The 15,212-nt window shown below is 50.3% G+C and overlaps 1 protein-coding gene and 1 non-coding gene across 6 annotated transcripts in view; both read left to right on the forward strand.

Annotated features, from left to right (window-relative positions):
• Sur-8 (leucine-rich repeat protein shoc-2) overlaps positions 1–15,212 on the forward strand; it is a 189,821-nt gene that overhangs the window by 83,181 nt on the left and 91,428 nt on the right. The gene's annotated exons all lie outside the window — the stretch shown is intronic.
• Positions 6,043–6,225, forward strand: LOC142562602 (U2 spliceosomal RNA). The gene has a single exon (XR_012823938.1). It is a non-coding gene; the product is annotated as a U2 spliceosomal RNA (small nuclear RNA).

A 15,212-nucleotide genomic window follows, 5' to 3' on the forward strand; every position in this document is an offset into this window, starting at 1 on the left:
CAACCGCCGTTGCGTGCTAGGCCTAGAGAGGTGTTCAGCGAGTCGGAGCTCGAGCGAGAGGCTGGGCAATGCATGACCAACATTGCAGAAGCTCTGATTTGGCGGCGCGTTGACAGTCGGAGAAGCCGCGTTGACCTCAATGCCGCAGTTTTGTACACAGCGCATGCATTTCCTTTTTTTTTTTTTTTGCGCCTCACGTGGTCAGGAACGATGCGCCGAGAAGACGCATCGCTTCAAGACGCTTCGCTTCCATTGAACTCAAGTTAACGAGTAGCGCATCGAATCAAAGGGAAAATAGAGAAAGCGTGTCGGTTGGCGTTTGCTGTCCTCCGCTCAGAGGCCGAGGCGCGTTTGATAAATGAAACGACAGGCGCGAGTTCTTTTTGGACGCCATCGCGCAAACGTTGATGGGGAAACGCGGGCGCGTGAGAGTCCACAGCCGCAAGGAGATTGCGACGCTTTAGCGTCGCATTTCCTCGCTTTTATTTCCTCTTAATGCGTAAGCCATTCTTTGGCGAGAACCCCAGTAAAATTTGTCTGTCACGCGAAAAGTGTAAGGCCTTGTATCTGCACAGAAATTCGTAGTTTGCGAAAACGTGTGATAGTTATAATAGTGTAAATGTATATGATTGGTATCTTTATGAGTGATAATTGAAATGAAAAAAGTAATCGGAGGAAAACTTCTCGTCAGGCTGCCTTGAAAACTTACTTTACCGCATTACGGGTGTGTGTGCAGAGGAGCCTGGTTTGGGGCTGCTGAGTATAAGAAGTATGAAAATAGGAATAACTTATTGGGTAAATATCATAATAGTTGAATAATAAAAATAATAGATGATCAGGGATGTTAAAACTGGTGACATAGTCGTCGCCGCGTTAAGGCCGTAGCAAAAAAAAAAAAGGAAAAACTAAATAAAATAAAAAGGAAGAAATTCCCGCACAAACTGCTCTGGGAGTCACGTATGCGTAAGCATTGTGCCACTTGCTCATCTCCACGTAACCCGGTGTCATCATCAACGTTATGAAAGTTGATCCGGCCAGTACAAACGACAGCACTGCGGTGACGTGAACTGCTGCGAACAGCGGCGCAGGGTTAATTGATGACGCAATTAAGCAAACTACTGCAGGTGGCGGCGCCAGGTGCGCTGATGACGTTTCGATCATTATGAGCCGCATAATCATTATTAGCACCTTATCCATCCGCGTCGAATCAACAGGCAGCGTGATCAACCGTATCCCAGCGGCGACTGCCTATGGCACGGCCGTGCGGTTCGTATGTCGAAATCAATCTGCGATGTGGGCAAAGTGCGGCGAGTGCTGATAGCTTCGTGAGCGTTGTGTTCTCGCCGCTTAGGCGAGAGGCAGCGCGAAGGTGAGTTCGCTCGCTGCTGCGGGCGCTATTTTGAAAGCAATCGCTTTATGAAACGGACGGACGGACGGTTTAGCTTGTTGGGTAAGCGTAGAAATGATTACGCATTAAAAAAAGAAAATCAGCTGGGGTGAAACTGGTTGCGACGGCATTCCGGCTTAGCCGATACGATATCACTTTGAAGGTGCCATGGAGCTTCCTTGCAACTCACCTCCACACCGTCGAGTACACGGATTTCATTTGTTTGGCACGGGAAAAGCGATGGGTAGGCGTGAATAAGCTAGGAGAAGCATGTAAACAATAGCGAAGTAACAGCCGAGCCAAAGAATGCTTACGCGGTAGTAGACAGTTCTCAGAATTTCTGCAGCATTGTTTTCGTGTCAAGCATTTCCGTGGCCGAGGAATAGCAGATATCTATGACGTGTCTTGTGGTGTTGCCTCTCCTATGTCGTCTGCTGTGCCGCAGTCTGTCGGTAACTGGGTTGCATCTCTGAGCTGGCTTTCCTTTGAGCGAAGCATTCCTTGCCTCTCTCGCGGTGCCCCCACATTTCATTTACTGCCTATGGCCATGGGTGCGGCATTTACGAAGGCTTACCAGTACCGCATCGAAGTGGCCGATAGATTAGCGTGCGATTCTTGTGGATGGGAATTGAGCGTTGAACAGCTGTTGCACACCTTCCACCATTGGTGACGTCCAACGCATGCCTCTACAGACCCCATTAGACCGGCTGCAAACGAAACATTATTTATTTGTTTGTTTATTTAGTCAGAGGCCACATCCGTCGCTGGCGCAGAAACCTATTCGTGAGCTACTGCACCTTTTTGAGTTAGAACAGCCCGCCTGTACATACTGCTGCGTGAACGAAGTGTTCTCTCTTTTCCTCTTTCTGTTCTCCCTTTCCTTTACACCCACTGTAGGACAGCAAACCGGACGCTCGCCTGAGCTCTCCTTGCTGCTTCTCTCTTTCTCTCTCTGTCTGCACGAGTGCTCTTCTGACTTCTCCCACATGGCGTTCTACGTGGTCGTTTGCTGCAGGGTAGTACGCTAGTGATGTTACGGCCTCTCTGCCATTTGACGTGTGAAAGAGCCTTATCTCTGTAGAACCAGACCCTCAGGCGCAGTCTCAGATGACTTCTCGTGGCGGGCTGCACGTAGCAAAGCAGCTTCGTAATGCAGCTACAGGAGCCGCGGACGTTGCTCAGGTCACGTGACGCCTCTCTCTCACCACTTTTCGTACGCTTTCACGGCGACTAAGGTAGGTGCGGCCTTATGCGTCCCGCGAAGTCAACAAGCAGTGTGTGCCAGAGTTTCTGGTGACGGCCCCAAGCTGGAATGGAAGCTTTTGGCGGGCTCTTCTGCTTTGTCTGTCACACGGTGGTGGTCAGGCATTCACGGCACTGCATGTCGCACCACTTTCTCAGTTCATTTTGTGTGGTTGTTTCAAGTCTGGGCCGACGTACGCGGCTTATTGCGCCATTGTTCATGGCTACCTTCTCTGGTGGCCAATCATGCGTCAGAAAGTGAGGACCTGGTTAGCGTGGCATGATCACCTGAGATATGAGAGTGAGGCTGTTGCTGTCATGAAGTGCGCTCGCTCTTTGTCCGTAAGACGAGAACACATCTCCGGTGAGTGTCTCCTCTCTGACATCGCGAATTGCCTTGTACAGCCTTTGTAGTGTACTACCTTGCAGTAGCTGTAAACGGTGGTCTTGACAAGGCTTCGGACAAAAAGTGTACGTCGCATGGTGGCCATAGTTCCAGAGGCCAGATATAAACATATACAAAAGGTTGCAGGTTCGTGTAGCTCCACGACGCCTCCAGGTTTTCGGAGGTAAACGTGTTTCTCGACGTGTGTCCTGTCTAAAAACATTATTCATGGAATTTTTATAAAAAGAAATTGGCAGTGGCTTAGCTCGGCTATGCCAGAATATACGTAGCGAAAGCTAAGGCATAGCATGGTTAGCCTTGGTTAATCTTGATTGCAAGTCCAGGTTAGTCTGGTTGTCTAGCTATGTTGCGGCGTTAGCCAGTCGTTCGGCGCACTGTTCGTCTCTTTCCTGGGTGATTTGTTTCCTCTTCATCTCGTTCCGATGTCGATTCCAGGCTTCCTCCTGCTTATCAGAATTGTCGCCATCCATATTGCCGCCTCAACTGTGGTTGCGGCGCACGCGAGCTCTCCTTTTCAATCCTCCGACACGTTATCAGGCTTGCGACGCAGTTGGCAAAGCGAGCGGAGGCGAGCGCAACGACGAGGAACGCGGTGTGACGTTATACCAAACGGCGGCGGCGGAAAAGCGCTGCGCAGCGGCGGAACACCTGTGGCTCGGTGCTACTAGTGGCGCATGCGCAATAGTGACTGGGGAGCGAGAGAAATATCCGCGGCGAGGCGCGCATTGTGACGTCATGTGCCTCCTCGGAGCACCGCCACGGCGAAATCGCAATTTCGCGGCCAGTAAAGCTTTCGCTTTAAAAATCGGAGAACACCTAGGCACTTCTTTTGAGTCTTGAATGCGAAAGTATGAACGTCCAGTCGACCGCCGTTTAGCGGTCCTTTGAATTATGAACTCGTCGCGGTCAAGCGAGCGCGTTGACACGCTTGGCGCGTTCTGATTTGGCCTTCACCGAGGCGCAGTGAGAGCGCCGGCGAGAGCTCGCGCAGACAGGGAACGTGCGGATGACACAGCAGGCATCCAGGGAACAGCGCCTGCACACTGCGTCGCCCTCTCTGCTGCGTCGAGGCGCGCTCGTGACGTGGCGTCGCGGCCGATGCGAATCTAAAGTGCCGTTCAGCTGCCGCCATAGAGTTTCTCGCTATATTACCTAGAGGGAAATCTCGCGCTGCTGCGCTGTGGTATGCATGGGAATGCCGGTATATTGCGACTTCGGATTGGCATCGTTCTCGGAGAGCCAGGCACCGTTCCGTGTGTCGCAGTGATTAATTTTCTACTAAAAACAGCGCGTATCAAGCTATTTTAGCTTTATTATTACACAAAGGCGTTTTAACTACGACAACTTGTTGTTGCATGTACACATATATGAAACGTAAAAGGTATAAGCCGGCCGCTAATGTTGGAGGACAGATGACAAGATTCGTGGTCGCTTTGGAACAGTTGGTCGTCTGTCCTAGCTTCTCCTCTCTTGGTTATGCATTGTGGGTGAGGAAACTTCACTGGAACATGTAATATGCGTGAATGAAAAGATTTTATGAAGATTTCGCTATAAGAACGCGTTATTTGTGTAGCCATATCCTCCTTTTAGATGAACCCTCTTACAACACCAGCCAACACAAACCTCGCAGACACATGTATCATCATGCCCATGACGGCATGCCTTAGGAAACTCCCATAGACGGTGGCGCCAGATTTTCCTCTAGGTGTTATGATGAGAAACTCTATGGCTGCCACATACGCCGCCGCCTTTTTCGCTCAATGGGCTATTTGATGCTTTCGGATGAAAAGGCAAAGTATATGCGTCAAAGCAAGACGCATAATGTGGCGCTCCAGTAAGAATTAGAAATTTGGAAATTACTGAATCTGTTTTAACTACAACTCAGTCAAAATAGCCAACCTTTTGGCCACGAACGCCTCTGCGAAGCCACTCAAATTCAAAATGGCTACTCGCGAATGCCACGCAGCGGTCCTCCGCGGTCGCGTTCGCTGTGCTGTTCGGTGATTAGTCGTTGTTTGCATCTTTGATATGGTGCGAACGAAGAACGGTGCATGCAATTTTCTGCCAAAGCGAGCCTCTCATTCGTGCGCTGAGGCCGCTGCTATGTTCACCGGGCAAGCGGGGCAGTGAACTGCACGAGTGCAGAGCGCAGCCAAAAGATTTATTGGCGGTGTTACGAAAATAAACGGGAGATACATAGCGTGCAAACGTAGAGAGAAGGTGCACTTACTGCACTTCAGGTGGACTTCAGGAAGAGCGCTTGTCGTGAAAGGCGATTTTTTACCTGCTGTCTGTTGGCACTCGCAAGAAGCGCCGTCTTCCTTTTTGATCGGAGTTACTGCGCCAATTTTCCTAGCAATAAGTGTGGCAATTCTTGGATGGAGTTTCTCCTGTACGCCCAAGTGAATGAACAGTTCTTCCCATAAAAAAGAAAAAAATATCAGCGCCATTCCACTATGTGACGGTGGATGACCGGCGAAGCTGTGTACGCGGGTTCCTGAATGCCGAAATGTCCACTGCCGTGCTTCAAGCGCCGTATGCACATAAATGGAAAACGAGGCGCGACTAGTCTCCACGACGTTGAGCCTCGCAAGATGATGAGGCACCGGGAGGTGTACACACCCACGTATTGTTGCAAAACGTGGCACCACGCCTTCTACTACCGAATCGCGGCACGTGCAACATACGCGGACCTCACCGCAGCAGCGTTGGCCGATGTCCCGCAGTGCAGTAATGGTTGTGAGGTCACTCGAAAACCACAAGCGGTCGCCCACAACACAGGCCACACAAGATTAGTTCCCCACAAACTCCATCGAAAACCTGGACGTTGCTCCGGTGAAACCGACCAAGTTTGCTAGATCGGGGCCACGTGGATGGTTCGCATTTCTTTCCGCCTCGCAGTTTTGGCGGGCAGCACGCTTACGGAACCACCACCACGGCAGAGCGGAAGGAAAGGAGATTCGCAAACGGGCTTGGAACGCCGACAAAGAGAGGGCGGTGCGAACGTAGAGTTTGCCGACGCGGGCCAAAGGGCAGTATCTGTTCTTATCAGCCTAATATCTGATACAGGTTGTATGTGGACCTAAGGTATTAAACTTATTTTACAAGTTGGAGGAGTGCTTAAAGCCTGTTTCACCTCTGCTGCGGATCGGCCCGGTAATGCACTATCTTCGGTGTCGGCCCCCGTATGGGGAGACATTCTCTATCTGCACGGCTCCATAGAAGCACGCAAATTTTGCCAGAACCTAGCCATCCACAGCTTTTCGCTGTAAAACGTGTGAGCGCTTCGCTCTTACGTGCGCGCCAGCCTGTCGCCCACGCATGCAACGTCGAGTTCTAACTTCACGTTGAAGTACGCGATAGCGAACATTCCCCTAGTCTACTCGGATGCTGTTTCTTTGTCATTCGCATCAAATGTTGGCCCTTTCGCAGCTCTTGCTTTGTCCGCTTTTGTGCTGCGATGTGTAGACGGCCGGCTGGTTGCGATAACGTAAGCGCGTAGCCGCGCGAGCACCCTTGCCAAGCTACCGCTTGCGTTTCGCGGTCCAGTGATGTTTTTGGCCACGTGACATTTGCACATAATAATCAGGCCGGACGTTTACCGCCGACCATCGCTCGATATAGAAGCGACACCGACAGCGTTGATGGGGAAACTCGCGTCTTGTCTGCGGTCTGATGGTTCATCGTCGTAATCTGCTAATGGCAATCTGCTCAATGCATCTACGTCCTGGTCGCCTATGCTGTGCCAGTAGACAGTGCTGCATCCGTGAGGCAGAGAATTCGATTCACCATCGTGCCATTCGTGGTGAGAGGACTTGAGCCGTTGGCTTCTCCGGGCCAGCTATGCCAAGCAGTGGTTGATGGTCGGTGACGACGGTCGCTTTTCTTCTCGGTGTATATATTTGTGGAACTTGTGATCTGTAGAGGATACAGCTAGGTGAGCATGATCTATTTGTGCCGGCCCGAGTGTTCTAAAAGAAGGCGCGATCGGCGCCTTTCTGTTCTGGTGCGCACGTTAAGAAAAAGAGAGATCCGACGCCGTAAGGCGAAGCGTCGCAAGAGACGGGAGGGCCTTTTCTTTCCTCGTAATGAGCCAGTACGGTCTGAGTGAGAAGTAATCGCTTAAGCTGGTCTAATGTTTGTTGCTGCTGCTTTTCATCCTACCTTCATGTTGTGTCCGGAAGGTCCGGATCTCGTAGATACAGCTGGCTATTGTTGTGGTGTCCTTCAGGAACATGTGGTTGAAAGCCGGCATTCCAAGGAATGGGTGAGAGAGAGAGAGAGCGATGCAAATGAGAGAAAGGCAGGGAGGTTAACCAGACTTAAAGCCTCCGGTTGCTACCCTGCACTAGGGGAAGGGAAAGGGGAATTAAAGACAGAAAAAAGAGCGGAAACAAAAAGAAAGGCGAAAAAAAAAGGTGGGGTGGGATGGGATCATTATAGTCTTTCTAATAGGCCACTGCCACGTAAGGTCAACAAAGCTTTGACCGACTTTCATTGCGACGGCAGTTATGTCGGCAGTCCTAGACTGTCTGTTCTCAAAGTGGCCTGTCGTCAAGGCGTGCCAACATGGCCGCTAGTGACAGCCAGTGCGCGCTGTATCGAGGACAGTGGCAAAGTACGTGTTCTGTAGTCTCCTCGCCGCCGCAGTGACTGCGAGCCCCGCTCTAGTCCGTATACTGACTCGGAAGGCGAAGGATCTTGTGAAAGCGACACCGAGCCACAGTCGGCAAAGTACTACTGTCTCGAGTCGAGAGAGTCCAGGTGGGCGTCGAAGTCGGAGAGACGCGTCCAGTCGGTGTAGACGTGTGTGCTTCGAGCTTGGTGTGTTCCATAAAGATCTTATGGCTTCATTTGTAAGCACACGAATTTTGATTGCTGCGTCTGTTCTTGAGAATGGCGTGGAATATTACAAGCCCTCCTCATGTGCAGATCGTGCTGCTGCATCGGCAGGTTCATTGCGATGCGAGGATTTCAAGATTTGCAGCCTCTTGTGAACAATTATAGAAACTTCGGTTGTATTTCAAAATTTAGACATGTCTAACTAGCACCATAGGAAGGCATGGACTCCAACTAAATTTAACTCTAGTGCTATATAGAATTCAGTTTATTTGAACTCTAGCGTCGTTTCCTGCGTGCTTTTAGTTCTCGTCCTACGCCTTCCTAGCGCTAGTTAAATGTCTCAACTCTTGTGAACGTGTTCTAATCAGAATGCGTGTTCTGTGGCGTTTCTTTTTCATCCATGATCGTGCCATCTAAGCACACACAAACGCCTGTTTACAAGGCACCATAGTCTCCTTGAAGCGTTGAAATATTATGCAGATCCAACGCACGCGTTGGAATCATAAGTGAAGTGAAGCTTTCGTGAATATATCAACACATGGTGATCCTCTGAAAGAGCAAGGTGACACTGGCATGATATGTACCCGCCTCCCCCCCCCCCCCTCCTCGTTTCTAGGCCAGTGCCTCACTGTGAGTATGAGCCATTGTATGGAAATAATCAGCGCTATCAACACGCGGACGCGCCTCTTGGCCAATTCCAGGTTGTTGGTATGTGCCGTAATATGGAAATCATAATCATAAGCACGCCGACATGCTTCCTTGCCGATGACCCGTTGTGTGTGCCTTAGTATAGAAATCAGTCGTGGGTTGTGTGTCATAGCACAGGAAATCGTTATCAGAGCTACTCATCTCAAAGCTAGTTGGCTTTTGCAGAGTACATGCCGACCAATTCTTGGCCGACTCCCCGTTGTGGGTACGTGCCACATTATGGAAATTATTATCAAATCAACACGTAGCGACGGTACGAGAGCGCCAGTTGGTGTTGGCACGAGATCAACGTACGTGCAGTTGTGGCCTAGTGGTTAGTCCAGCTGGCTTCTGTGCAGGCGGGCCAAAGTTCGCGTTCCGCCGCCAGACGCGCTTCTTCTTTTTCTTTCTTTAATTTTTTTTTCTCACGTGAGGCTGGGTCCACTTACCGAGAACCCACCAGCGACCGACCGACCCAGCGGAACCATGGGAAAGTAGGCAAAGAAAGCTCAGTTTAAAGAATTGGCCGGTGCTGCGGAAATTTCAAATGTGAACCGTTTGACCTTGTAGTCTCCTGTCAGCGTGTCTTAGCGGCCTCCGGAGTTCATTTAGTTGAAGGTAGGCCTGCGCTCTATTCAGTGTGGTTAAGATGGCGTCTTTTTCTGAGAATCTGGTAAGCTGCCTTCTTCGATACAAGGTACAAGGGCAGTCGTGACCTCTGCGCAGTGGGCCGTTTTTCTGCCGGTCAAGAAGTACCATGGGCGTTGCCCAATCAGAATGTTCAGTGTGTTCGATTTTTGCCTTGATTTTGCGGTCGATTGACTTCACCTTCTTCAGCACATCGCCGAGCAAAGGGTAGCGGCCGTGCTTTGAGAAGCTTTGGTTCTGGCTCCTTCCACAAGGTCGAGTTGTACAGCTGGACCCTTGTGTCCTGGGATTACTTATATGAACAGTGTGGAGGTCGCCCTTGCAGGCGACCGCCACTACATTTGTTTGTAACGGCGGAGCGGTCCCCGGCTGCCGACCGTCCTAGCTGGACGGTGTTTTGGGTGCAGTACTTAGACGCGGCCACTAGGATTATGCGCGCCCAATCTCCGTCCCAAATCCACCCGCGGCGGTCTACTCGCTCGGTGGCGCTGTAGCTGATCGTAGCCTACCCAGGACAGGTTTGTGCCTGTCCCGGAGTTTGGAAACTAGTTGGTCGCCTGAGTTAATACCTACGATTTGTACACCAAGTGGAGGAAACCGGTTACTTTCGAGGAGGTTGCGTCCTGCTCCTTTGATAGCCAACAAGGTAGTGTGCAGGTCTCGTCCTTGTGTGTTGCTTCCGGCGTTGCACAGCCGAGCACTGGAAGAGACTGGCCTGCGCTGCACAGGGGAGAGGGGGCGGGTATAAGAGTCCACCTAGTGGACTGTCCATTTCGGCCACTGATGATTGGATGCAGCTGTACGAGCGAGGACCAGACGAGCGGCCCCAGCCAATCAGCAGTGGCCGAAATGGACAGTCCATTAGGTCGACTCCTACAGAATACCCCCCCCCCCCCCCCAGTAGGGCGTCATTTGCCTGGAGCCAGTGGAGGGTCGTGTGAACGTAGTCTCACTGACGCGCTTTTACGGCCTTCACCGTTGTCAGTTTTGAAGCCTAAGTACCTGCCATCGATGCGTCGCTGGATCGTGACTATGTGCCCTAGACGTGCCTACTGGCTGAGGGGTTGAGCGCGTACAACGCCTTGTTCGCCGCTTCCCAGTGATTCACAACGGATGCTGGGGCCATTGTCGAAAATTGTCGCAGAACTTGGACACTGTTGTTTCTTTGAGCTTTTGTGACTTGCCGCTCCTCGATCCACGACGTATCGGCGTGCGCGCTTTTTTTGCGGCAGTTGCGCGAGTGTCCGGGCTGTGTTCGGCGTGGTATCGCGAGGAGCTCTGATTTGTCTTCTTCATATTTTTTTTTTCTTGTGCTAGTTTTGCGAACGTATTTACGTTCCCTCTTCACGTGCTTCTGCTGCGTTTTTCGATTTGCAGTGTGAAGTTGGGGCCCTTCTGGATCGCCAAGTCCTTGTCTGCGAAAGGACGTTGTTGCTGTACCGTTTCGTTTCTGAGCCACCAAACAAAACGGCCAGGCAGCGTCACGTCGAGAGGTAGCACTTCTAGGTTTCACAGCCTGGTGCGCGGTGATCTTGGAATTGCAATCCGCTACTAGTTTCTCGAGTCCCGTGGCGTAATCAGCGACCGTTTTGTGGTGGTCACGCCGTTGGACGTGTGCCCCACAGAAGACTTCAGATGGTTGTGGGTTGAAATTCGCTTCCATCAGCCTCCGTGGTCCTGCCGTAGTTAACTTGACTTCGCTGCTTAGTGTCTTTGTTCGTTGCTCTCGTCTGTGGAGAGACGCATCAAATTCTTCAAGTGAATAAATATGTGAAAATTTCCATGAATATCTGTTTCTCTATGGAAATAATCGTGGCCCCTTCACCAGTACACTCTTAGACAAGCGTACACCCTTTGGGGTGTATATTTGCCACACAACAAATCAGCCTTGCTTGCGTTTCCTTTCTTGAAAACGCCGCGCCGGCTACTTTCCTGTTGGGAATGCTATGTCATGCTGATAACGCGCATGCCGTTCGTTACTGGGAAGTACCGCGTTTGCAGCGTTAAAGAAAGGAAATGTGGGCAGGACAGATGACGTTTATTGTTGTGTGGCAAGATACAACCCAAAGCGTGTAATTTTGTTTTAGAATGTAATTTATTTTCCTTTCATTCGGGGGGATACTTTGCCACCGTGTGCCTCATTCGGTGGCGGAGCCTGATTTACAGGCACCACTCCGTTTTGAGCTCGCGTTGGCGAGCCGATGGGGATAATGGTTGTTGTTAGACGTAAATACTGCGACTTAAGGAGGCTGGTCCAGGAATTTCTCGGAACTACTGTCAGTTGGGACATCGTTTGGTTTAATTGACGTTTTCACGTTCCACGCGCCCCAATAAATGCTTGCTCAGCAAGAATCATTCGTCGCCGTTCATAGCTTGTAGCTGTGAAGTCCGCCGTTGTTGAGTCAGCGTTAGCGGGAAAACTTCATGGACTGTCACTTCTTAGCTTTTGATATATTGATGAAGCCTAGAAGAAGCAATGATGTGGTTCAGCTATTAAGTGAACAGTCAGATCAGATTTATGCTGTGCGTATGATCCCGTTGACAAAATAGCAAACGCGTCACATGCATCTCTGCTCATGCACATTTTCTTACGCAATCGTAACTCGTGAGAACTAAAATATTTAATAGCTCTGTGGCTATTGCGTTCCGGCTGCTGAGCACGAGGTCTCAGGTTTGATACCCGCATTTTCATGGCGGCAGAACGCAGAGACGTTCGTGCACCTAGATTTAGGTGCACGTTTAAATGATTCTTGGTGGACGGAATTAATCTTTAGTCCTCCACTAAGCCTTTTCTCATAGCCACGTGTTCTTTTGTGACGTTAAACTCAACAAAACGTAGATATATGAATCCGTACCCACATTTGAATGTATGCACATTGAATACGCCCGGGCTTTTGAGATTTGCGTCGCTCCTTTTCTCTTTCGATTGCCGAAATGTCTTGAAAAACCGTCGCTGGCTTCCATTATATTTCTTTTCACATTCGCTGAGGGTGCCACGACGAGAGGAGCCGATCACGCCGTCGGCACGTGCTTCAAAAGTGGACGCGGGGACTCGACTTGCTTCGTAGCTCCATCCTCTTTCGAGGTTGCTCGTCTGCCTTGCCCCGAAACCACTACTCCGTGGCCATTGGTAGACGCAGAGGGGTCTACACGGCGCGTTCCACCCCCAAAATGTCATGGTTATCGCGTATTTATTCGCGGACAAGCCGCTCGGTCTCGATGTGCGTCGTCTGCTGCCGGAGCCCGCGTTTGCTCGAAGGGGTGGAGTTTTGAAAAAAACTCCGGCTAGGAGGAGGGACTAGTCGAAAGGCGTGGAGCTTCTATAGCGACGCCCATTCCTACAGGACCACGCCCCTGTTCCCCATCCACCCCTGGCCCCTCCCTCCCATTCGCGAACGGCGTTACTGCGCACTTCGGTAATCACACCTTACCTTCCCCAACCGCGCCGTTCGCACAGCCGGCGCGGTTATCTTTTTTTTTTTTCGTCTGCTCACCCGGGCCGCCATATCCACTGTCCCGCGGAACAGCGGCGCGTCTTATTCTGTTTTGCTTTTCCCTCTCTATAGCGTGACGTGATGCCCTGCTGGGTTCCTTTTATGCGCGCAAATACTACGTCATGTGCCGCTCGAATAGGGCGACGCACTAGAAAATAGCAAAAAGGAATCCCTAAACCCAACGTTCTTAAAGATTCCCGTCCGGAGTCTGAATGGGAAGAGCAGACGACGGAACGAGGGATAGTAGCAGACGATCATATGCGATGACGTCAGCCTAGCGTCCTAGGGAACGATCGGACGTGAAAGCGGCTCCTAGGGAAGGTTGGGAAGTTCCGAGGTTAAACTGTCTGCCTTTGGATTAGGCGAGGTAATCTCTTCGCGATGCATAAGCTTTCCGGTTTTTTTTTTTTTAACTCTGCAGTCGTTGTGTGGATGGTTACCAGGAACAGCAGTAAATATTGATCATCATTGATTCAAAGTAAGCTCTGTGATACAGGCTATATTTCACGCTAAGATTGGAAAAACAGGGACCAATAAAAGAATTGATAATAGCGAGGTAATCATAGAAGGCAGCTTACCGCTGTCATTGTGTGTGTGGAGCCCAGTGGATGTTGGGGCTGCGCTGGTGAGCTCGAGGTAGCGCGTTCAGTTCTGCGAAGTCGGAACGGATTAATTGTAACTGACGCGCAAAGGAGGCGAGGACGCAAGCAAAGAAAACGACAAGGACGCAGTGCTGTTTCACGACTGAAGAGAATTTATTTCAACGCCAGCGCATGTGCCGAAGTGAATTTTCTTCAGTCGTGAGAGCGCCGCGTCCTTGTCCTATTTGCGCGTCAGGTGTAAACTTTTATTGAAGACGCGAACAAGGTAATTGCTGGCTGAGAGCATCACCAGAAGTGAAAAGCCAGTCATTTCCGCTATCGTCGGCGGAACGCCGAGGATACCGTCAAACTCGGTAGTGACTTCAGCGCCGAAGTGACAGGGTGCCCCTAATAGTGAGGTTTTCATACATAACCTGTCTCCACTGCGAGTACGCACTGCCTTTATGTGCGAGGGTTGCGAGCTGGTCAAGCAACAAAAAAGATGGACTTTTTTTCTCTCTCCCCCCTCCCCTCTGGTCTCATCCGAACACGAAATAAACTTAACTGAGTCGGTCGTGTGTAGCAATAACCAGCGCATTGAAGGGAAACGCAGCCACGTTAATTAATACGCAGTCCAAACTGGGCAGAAGTTCGCAGGAAGATGGGGGCCCGAAGTGGGGAGCAGTGGTCGAGCAAGCAATGTCGCTGGAGCCAGCGTTTCGACAATGTGACCTCCTTTGTAAGGGCACGGCCGCCTTGATGAAGACACTTCCACTTGAAGGTGCAGAAGTGTTCGATTTACCCGCAAGCAACTCAATGGCCAGACGTTTCAATTTTTTTTTTTCGCTTTGCCGCTGTTGGACAGGTTTAGCAAATACAAATCGCGTACTGAAAGGGGTGCACCTTGACTGAACGGGATAGAGTAAGGCCTAGACGATGCCCTAAACTCGCAACTGTGGTTGTATACCGTTTGTACCGTCTGTGTCCTACCGTAATCTCGCGATCTGTCTCTTGTGCAGCACGTTGAGTTAGGTAAGAGGCATGCCGCTGGCGCCGGTGGGTTATTAGCACAGACAACGCTACGAGGTTCTGCGGAGACGGTGGCGGCGATGGTAGAGAAATGGCAGCACGCGGCTTAATCTCTGCCGTCGTTCGCCGTTGCCATGTATAGAGCACCAATGTCATTCCCAGTGCACCAGCACCTGAATGCTGCAAGCTTGTTTACGTATGCACCTATGTCCACGGCTCTTCGTTCACTTAAACATATATGCTGTGTTATTAACTACAAAGCGCTTAATTTGAGAACATTGCGAGGACACGCATATATTTGCGCATATGATCAGCGTTACAGGCCCACATGCGCGGCCAACTGCGACCGGAATAGAAGATGCGTATATATATTTATATACGATCTGTTATTGGCAGCTTTTGGTGGAACGCTAGCTCTCACATTTTGTACGCATCTTCATAATGCGCACAGTTAGCGTGTTCAATAAAATATCGTTAGCTGAAACTTTGTGAGTTCGAGCGATCATCCAGACAGCTTAAATTTTCTCACAATAATACGGATGTTCGCATAACAAAAATACGGAATTCTGTCTGTTTCGTCCAAAACGGTGTATAGCCGTTATATGATTACAGTGAAAATGTCCGTAAAGCTTAAAACGGAGAGCACGTTCCGTATATTAACGGCAGATTTTGCCGTATTTTTGAAATATGACATAGTTTCCGTATTTTTACCTGCAGTTCTCCGTATAATGACGGAAATCCACCGTATAATGACGGAAATTTTTTACAGTGCATGATAAATGGTGCCGAAGTAACTAAGATAAATCGAGCAGGAGATCGTGCAGACCGATTTGAGCATTTAAGCCACCTAGTTGACGTTTCATACGTGGGCGGAACAGAATTGGATATCGGGAGAA

The sequence above is a fragment of the Dermacentor variabilis genome, chromosome 10, assembly GCF_050947875.1.
Source record: "Dermacentor variabilis isolate Ectoservices chromosome 10, ASM5094787v1, whole genome shotgun sequence".
Lineage (NCBI taxonomy): Eukaryota > Metazoa > Arthropoda > Arachnida > Ixodida > Ixodidae > Dermacentor > Dermacentor variabilis.